We start from the raw sequence: 9,233 nt of genomic DNA on the forward strand, positions 1-9,233 counted from the left end.
TTCATGAACAACAATCGTTGGGTCAATTCCTGGCATTTCCTCATATGACCAGGCAAACACGTCACAAAATTCTTGAAATAGGGCCTTATATGTTTGAATTTCATCTTCCATACAAGAGGCACCTATATGAATGTTTTCAACAATTCCAGTCTTAACCGAAATGTCAATAGGAATAGTTCGATAAATATTTCCCGAATTTAACTCATAATTAGGATTTTTCATTGGATTCTGAGGTTCCTTGACATAATCAGTTGTAAAATAGATGAAAAATCATTTTCAAAGTGATCAATCTTAGGTAAAAATGAAGATCTATGATGAAGATCTTCCCATGGTAAATCATCAACACACAGGATTTCACGAATTTGCTCATCAGTGTGAACAAGTTCGGAAAAAGTTGTCGAATTTGAGTTTGATGTTGAAAGTGATTCTTCATGGACCACATTCATTAAGTCAATTTCGTTTGAAGAACGTTCGGAAAATGACTGTACAGCCTGGTACGCAATCTCATATGGACTTAAAGGAATAGCATCACTAAATGAATCTATCTCAGATTCGGAAGGTACGATCCAAGGATCATCATAAACAATAGTGTTTGATGAAATCATATGAATGGTTGCAGTAGAAGGCGATACGTTGGGAGGAGGAAAGGAAAAAGTTCCTAGTAAACCAGAATCTTTAACTAGTCCTACTCCAACATCCTTATAAGGGATAGGTGCCTTACCGACATGCTAGATACTTTCAGAAGAGGTTGGGTTAGATGAAATGTAAGTTAGCTCGTCTATAGTTACGATCTTTCCATTATGAGGAAACTTTATAAGCCGAAAGACCGATGACACAACAACAGTCATAGCGTAAGACCAACTACGACCCAAGAGAAGGTTGTAATCTAGAGGGGCATCAACCACCTTCACATCTAGATTAATAGTTTTGCCTTCAACCCCTATAGGTAAATCCTGTAGAATTCCAAAAGGATGGAACCCACGGCCATCAAAATCCTTTAGAATCGTCGAGGATTGATTAAGTGTAGGAGAACCAAGCGATCTCCAACACTGGATCGACATAATACACGTTGAGGCTCCCTCATCAATCACAGTCCTATAGCAAGGTCTGTTTTTCACTAACACTTGAATCTAGAAAGCCATTTGATGACGTAAGTGAGGTGTACTATTTTCTAGATCGAAAATTATAAGGTTCGAGTCCTGAATATCAATAGCTCCTTTAGCCGACAATAGAAATTTACGCTGTGTTGGACATGATTGCAGCACCTCCAAAGCCGACATTGCTGAAGGTGAAATAGCCAAATCTTCAACAATGTTATAGTTCTGAGCAGCTCTCGCAGGTGGATTGAAAGCTGACTTTCAAAGTATACCCTTGACGGGCGGTTTGATTACTAAATCTAGGTTAGGTTTCTCGATCTGTAGTGGATCGAAACCAGGAGTTGAAGTTGATGGGTTCGAATTAGAAGATTCTGCTTCCTTACCACCAACTGGACTTTTACTTCCATAATCTTGCGATCATGTCGCAATCCTAACATGGGACATCATCATTATGGGTTCTTCTGAGGCATTTGAGGAAGAACCTATCATCTTACTGTCTTGACTAGGAAAAGGATCCTTTAAAACAGTAGGCGTTTGAGAACCTTTGACGATTTTCGTAACCTCAGCGCGATGAGGGCAGTCTCTTGTAAAATTCTCTTCGTCACAAATGAGACAAGGATAACGAGGTTTGCGTTTCTCATCAGTAGATTCCGTTTATTCTGGTTTCTCTTTCGAATTTTTATCTGTTTTATTTTTCTTCTTCCCTTTCTTTTTACCGCCGGATTTTGATTTCGCTGTAGATGACTCTACAACATGAATATCGGCAGAAATTTCTGCGAAAGAATCTCCTGTCGGGGAATCTGGTAAAGTTATGATAGGAGAAGAATTCTTGGAAGATTTCTTCCTACTTTTCGTATTAACTGTACCAATCATGCCATCAGCGGCATGAGACCCTGAAGGAGCTGCAATTATTTGATTTTTTTTAGGAAGGTCAGGGATTTTCTCGTGTAACGTACCTGACTGCATATAAACTAGGTCAAGGTACTGAGCTTGAGCAATTACTTGCTCTTCAGTAATGACTCATGCCTTAGCTACATCCTCAGTGATTTTCGGTAATAAATATTTGACAAACCATTCTGCTAAGATATGATCCGGAATAAAAACTTTCACTAAACGCCATTGACGTCTCCATTCATGAATGTGATATGAAATGTAAGTGGACGTTGACTGTTTTAATGAAGTTAATAATTCCGTGCCATTATCATATCTGACAGGCAACTAAAAATGAGTCAAAAACAAAGTAGCTAACTGACTAAAATTATAGAAAGTGGCTCGCGGTAACTTAATTTACCACTTGGACGCAAGACCAATTAGAGTGCGTTGAAAAAGCCGTAAATGAATTGAATAATCTGAAATGGAGTTAGATGCACACCAGAGGTGATAAGTCATCACATGGTTCGACGGATCCTCTCCTGATTTACCTTCAAACTTAGGAATATCACTAGGCAACTTATTCGGCATTGGCGGCCAAAACAGAAGATAATTAATCGGATTGTTCGTAAGGCGCGACAAATCAAGCAAGTCCAAAGTTGCAATGAATAGTAACTGACGATTAGGGTCTCTAAAACCCTGGGTCATGAGACGAGCCCCAGGAGGAGGATATCCAGGATAACTAGGAATTGGAATTGCATTTGGGATATTATATCCTCACGGAAAACCAGGATTAACCGGATTGTATTGGGGTTGTTGAGGTTGCTAATACATATATCCAGAGTATGGTTGATACTGATAGACTGGGTTCTGCACAGCAGGCCCGAATTGGTACTGTCCCTGGTACGGTTGATAATTAAATTGAGGTTGACTTGTCACAACCGTACTTGGACCAGGTTGTCCTACAGGCATTTGAACCGAAGAAGGAATTGTGGGTCCAAACTGAGGTAAAGATGCTTGAGGAGTTGATGCAGGAACAGTAGAAACCGGAGCCGTGGATACTCCAGAATTAGGTGGGGTAGATGGAACAGATGTTGCAGCAGTCATTTGAGGCGGAGTTCGAGGTGAACTAGGCCCAGGCTGAGAAACTACAGAAGGTGCAGAAGTTTGAATAGTAGGCTGGACAGGTTACTGGGTTGAACCAGAAACCAAGGGTTGTCCAGATTGAGATGACAACTGCACGTTCGGTTGCAAGATCTATTGGGATTGAGATGGATCCCACACTAAGTTAATTCTGGGGTATGGACCCATAGAAGGTTGAGCATATTGAGGACCATAACTGGGTTGAGGGTAGAGTTGATAATTCAAAGGTACATTTCTGGTTCCTTGAACAAATGATTGGCAGGAAGGTGGTTGGAAACCTTGGGTTGGGTATTGACCTTGAGGTTGATAACCTTGAGGCACGTACTGATACTTGGGTTGACCTTGAGGTACATATTGATACTGGGGTTGACCTTGAGGTACATACTGAGTCTGGGGTTGACCTTGAGGAATGTATTGTCCCGTAGGTATGTACCGTCCTTGAGGTTTCCCCCCAGGCGGTAATTGGGTACCTTGAGGTTGCCCCCCAGGCAATAATTGAGGACCTTGAGGCTGCCCCCTAGGTGGTAACTGGCCACCTTGAGGTTATAGATTTGGAATGGTACCTGACATCATTAGAATATCTTCTACACTCAACGGCTTAGTTCCGTTATTACCAGTTAATAATCCTTGTTCAATAGGTTGAGGAGATGCTCTCGAAAAATTCCAGTAAGAGACTGATACCCAGAGGGAACAGAGGGACCGCCATATAAGAATGTTTCTGGAGATTGAGAAAACATGGAGGACTGTCTCGACATATTCGAAGGAGGATAATAACCCCTAGGTGTTGGATGAAAAGGAATGCGAGGTGGTGAAAAACTTAGTCCCGGGTTTTCCAAAAAATTGGTCAATGAAAGATACCAAGCGTCCCTCCTAGGTGGACCGTAAAAGATCGATTCACACTCCCTAAGTTCTATAGCTGGTTGATTTTCAGGGATAGGTATGCTTTCTTCCGGAGTAACAAGTTCTTCAATAGAAATAAGTCCAGAAGGAAGATTTTGGCTAATGACTCTTTCTACCCTGGGTGAACCAGGACCACTAGAAGTTGGAGAGGAAAATCCTGATGTTGGAGTAGTAGCAGGTTCAGTTTCAGGTTCAGATATTTCAGGTTCCTCGGCTAATTCACTAGTAGAAGAAAAACTACCAGTAACTTCGAAAAACGAAACAGGTTCTAAAATATACTCTGGTGCTTGCACTTGATAATCAGTATGTACAACTAAAGAAGACTCTCCTTCTTCAGGTGACCCAACTCTACTGTCACTAGGGGTTACCAGGGCTCGTAGCCCTTAAAGATGGCTTGGTGAAAACTCAGGAGGTTGGCCCCGAAGTCTACGGGACTTCCTCGGTAATTCAACCATGATTAAATATTTTAACTACTTCACACGCAAACAAAGAAAAATCTCAATGAAAACCACCTAATGTCTCTAAAGAACCAAACAATTTTGAATCACATGCCTAAAGAATCTAGGAGATCAAACCACACACAAACAGTAACTTTCCGTACCGAAAACACTAGTTGGTGATGAAATCCAACGTCGCAGAATTCAATACAGAAATGGCGGTTGGAACAGTTACCCCGGCAACCTGCTTAATGAATAGACTGGCACAAGTTTCTCCACTAAACTGTCTCGAGTGAAGAGAACCCCCCAGAAAATCCAAGTGAGTCTAGCCGACGTCTGCTCTAGGTACAGTGGAATCTTCCCTCCACCGTCACCTTATGAAAGAATCCTATAGAATATAGTCACTATGGTTAACAACGGAAACAAATATACCTGGGGGAACAGTATGTGATCCGACACACACGCAAGGGTAGAGTAGCAAGCTCAATCCCCTTGAAGGATCCTTGAAATAATCCAAGGTTTACCAACAAGTGACCCCAGGCTCCTCGACAATGGTTAATCTGAGGTTTACCGTTTTTAATACGTGTATATCTTGTATCGTTCCCAATGAGGAAGGATTGATTACCCCACTGGTTCGGACACGATCTCGTGCTTGACTCCTTTAAGAGGAGCTTCCTAGAGCATAGATGTAACATTTGGAATTTATCTCCTACCGCAAGATACAACTACTTGTTTATTTTACTATCTTGGAGAGTTAATTACTCCCTACTCCAAGATACTAGCCTAGGCTATGTTGGTGATAAAGAGCCCTAGAAATAAAAAGATTACTAGATAGATTTTACTTTAAGCGTTATTTTTATTGGTTTTTCTTAAGTCAAAAGGTACGGAGATGAAACTTTATGGTGTGAAGACTCGACTCCAAAACACTAAAAAATGCACTTAAGATGATAAACAATCCTTTTTCTTCAATGAATTTCTAGCTAAAGAAAGAGTTGAGAATGCAAATGCTTGAAAAAACAAATTTTTCCTTAACAATCAAATCAAAAGAAGAACTTTTTGTCTTTTCCAATACACTCAAAAACGAGACAACTAGTTATGCTCATGTAAATTTCCCTTTCCTTTCAAACACTCAAATACTACAAAAACAAACTTTTTTTCAAAAGAGATTTTTTTTTAATTTTTATAAACACTCAAAACTATTGAAAAATGTAATCTTGAGATCTATAAATTCTAAAAAGCTAATTGAAGTAAAAGCTTACAAGATTTCTTTTCAAGGATGTTTTACTTAGTTATGAGCAAACTAAGGACTAATTTGTCCAGAATCACAAATTAATCAAAAAACAACCAACTTTTTGTTTTCTTTTTTAAAAATGAAAATCAAAACTTTCAACACAAGTTCTTTCGAAGCTTCGCAAAGAGAAAAAACAAGATGGATTCCTCAACAAAGGCAGATTTTACAAAACGGTCAGACTCATAAGAAGACCAGCAAAAACCAGGGTGATCTGAGGTTTCTAAGGCTTCTAAGCTATGAGTTACTACAAAGACCAAACGAAAATCAAGCCCGGCACACAAAGCTTCTAGAAATTTCACCTAAAACCTAAATGCCAGTGGAATTAACTTACGAAAAGTTTCTGACAACACACATTTAGATCTGGGCAGAGGCTAAAAACACATAAACAAATCCTAAGCTGACTGAATGAGAAAATTCCAAGTTTTTCAAAATTTTGACAGGGTCCGCAAGCTCCCATTATACCCAGGTGCGGTATCGCTCTGTATGTAAAGCAAAAGTGCAGGGATGTCCGCACTGTGTTACAAATAGAGGGTGTGGTCCTCTTCCAAAAGCACGAAAAAAAAAAAATAATTCAAGATCTACAGAACCTACCCAATCCCACACACATCAAGTTAAAAACCAGAAACAGAGACATAGTTTCTCAAGTCAAAGTAAAAGCAAAGGCAAAAACCAAAAATTCAAGTCCCCAGTGGAGTCGCCATTTTGTCGGCCGGATAAGTCGTTCTTGCAGACAAGACCGACCTCCCTAGTATCTAATGATATCTAGCGACAAGCAAACCAAACAAATTCTATCTTTCTCTAAATATGTAATTTATAAATAAAGGCTAGTAGATGTTTTAGGCCTACCTCGAGTCCAGTGCTAGTTTGTGGAAGCCACGCTCCGTTGATCCAAATGAGCTCCTTTGTAAAGAATCTGCAAACACAAACAAGCACACATATCAAATAGCATCTGAAAATCCAATATAATAAACATATTTATCATGATGATCAAGGAATTCATGAAATAAATCATAGAAGACAATTTATTTAGAAAAATGAATATGATTGTATAAACTTTAATCAAAGAAGAACTTTACAACCTTGGTGCCTTGATGCTGTACAAGCTCCTCCCAGGGTCCAGCAAGAATATCCTCTACTTTTACAAGTTTCACTCTCTTCCCAATGAAGCCAAAAGGTATGTAATCTCTCCTCTCAAGCTTAACTAGGAAGTCTCAATTCCAATAGCATTTACCCTAAGAAATGTTCAGCTTTTAACCTTCCCCAACAACCAGCCCAATGCCTTAATTTATAGTGCAATGGAGGGAAGTTACTAGGTCCACCTTCAAAGGGATAAAGACCTCCTTCAAAGGGATAAGCTCCTCTCATCAAGGGGTTAGCTCCTTTAGTTATGGAATGCATGAACCACCTAGGAGCGAACCAACCACATCAAGATTCATTCTAGAAGCGTCCAAAATTAACCCAAAGTGAGTTTTTAAGAATAAACTTGCGCCTTTTTGACTTTTATAGGGGTCCGCACCCACTCCTTTAGAGACAGAGCAGGCAGGTCCGTAGGTAACTTGACCAAGGGGTGCGGGACCACAGGTAATGGTAAGAGAAAGTGCAGAACCAGAGCTTTATTGATTTTCAAGGACTTTCTCTCATTTTTAATGCTTTACATGAAGAGCTGAGATTTGAGACTTGCAAAGGAGGACAGTATGAGTGGTGAGTGACTCACACTAACTGCAAAAAGTCACGGTGACAACATTTTGTGTAACAGTTCCCCCGAAACTAGTGAAGGAAGGAGCGGTTTGAGTCTATTTGCAACAACTTTAGATATTATCTTGTATACCACGTTGCACAAAGCTATAGGTCTAAACCTATCAGGGGTTTGAGCCAACTCCTGTTTAGGGATCGGGCTATAAAAGAGGTGTTCAGAGCCTTTAAAATGGTTCTATTCATTCTGGAATCTTCAACAACCTGCAGAATGTCCTGTTTGACAATATTCCAGCAAGCTTTGAAGAAGTCAACATTGAAACCATCCGGGCCTGGCGCCTTACCATTCTGCATTTCTTTGAGTACTCCGCTAACTTCCTCTTCAGTCACTGGCCTGTAAAGGTTGACATTATCCTCTCTGGAAACCATCCTGGGTATATGCTTAGTGAAATCCCTGATGTGCAATTCTCTATCATAACAGGCTTCCTTTGCTATGTTTTGAAAGTGCTGAACTAGAACTACTTCTATTTCTTCATGAGAATTGAGAAGATTTCCTCTTTCATCCTTGAGCAAAGAAATTTTGTTATGAGCTTTGTTTGCTATGGTGGATTTGTGGAAAAATCTAGTATTACGTTTACCTTCTTTTAGCCACTGAACTTTAGATTTTTGTCTCCAAAATATTTCCTCTTGCTTGCATAAATTCTCCCAGTTTTGATGATATTTGGTGGCTTGATCACTTCTGACTCTGTCATGTCCCTCCGTGATAAGGGCTTCGTTGAGTTCCTGCATTTTACCTTCAATAGTTTTTTTCTCTTCAAAGATATTGCCAAATTCATTCTTGTTCCAGTCTTTAAGCCAGAGCTTGATGTGTTTTAGTCTTTTCTGAAGAAGGAACATTCTGGTACCCTAAATGTTTAAATTTTCTAACCACCGTTTGGCTATGTTGCTGATGAAGTCTGGGTGGGAAACCCAGATGTTCTCAAATCGAAAAGGTCTGTTCCTGGGGGTGCCAATGCCCTGAACCTCCAGCTGTACCAGCTAGTGATCTGAGCCTCAAAAGGGGAGCATTCTTGCTACCATTTCCTTGCCATTGAACATAAGATCCTCTGAGATTATGAAACTGTCTAATTTTGAGGCCACATGAGACTGTCCTCCTCTCTTATTATTCCAAGTAAAGATTCCATTACTCGTTACAATGTCCACTAGCTTCATCTTGTCGATAAAAGTTTGAAAAGCCAAAGAGTCTTTGCCTAGAACTCTAGATCCCCCTTTTTTTCCGTAAGTGATTTGATCATGTTGAAATCACCTCCCAAGATCCAAGGTATTCCTGCATGTCTGTCTCTAAGATTCTCTAGAGAGTTTAGAAGCCTGAGCTTGTCGTCCATTCTTTGAGGACCGTAAACATTCGATACCAGGTAGGTTTCCTTGTCTCCCACTGGTTGAATGACTACAAATAAATAATCCCTAGATTCATCCGCATTTATTAAGTCAATTTTTTGTGGATTCCAAAGAGTGAGAATACCTCTTGCTGTATTCTCTGCTTTGACTTCTAGAAACTCAATTCTATTGAGCCATTTACTATGGATATCTCTTATCTTCTGGATGGAACACTTAGTTTCCTGGATGAAGATCATATCCGGTGCTGCTTGTTTCATTATATTATTCAGTAATCTTTGTTTTCTTTTACTACCCAGACCCCTGATATGCCAAGAAGTGAACTTTATAATTAAAGATTAGTAAAGGAGTAACTGGATAGGTCTTTCATCTTACCTGAATCTATCATTAGCTTTCCACATTCCATCA

Source organism: Pinus tabuliformis, chromosome 3_1 (genome assembly GCF_031772625.1).
Source record: "Pinus tabuliformis cultivar Carrire ecotype Pingquan chromosome 3_1, CPIR1, whole genome shotgun sequence".
Lineage (NCBI taxonomy): Eukaryota > Viridiplantae > Streptophyta > Pinopsida > Pinales > Pinaceae > Pinus > Pinus tabuliformis.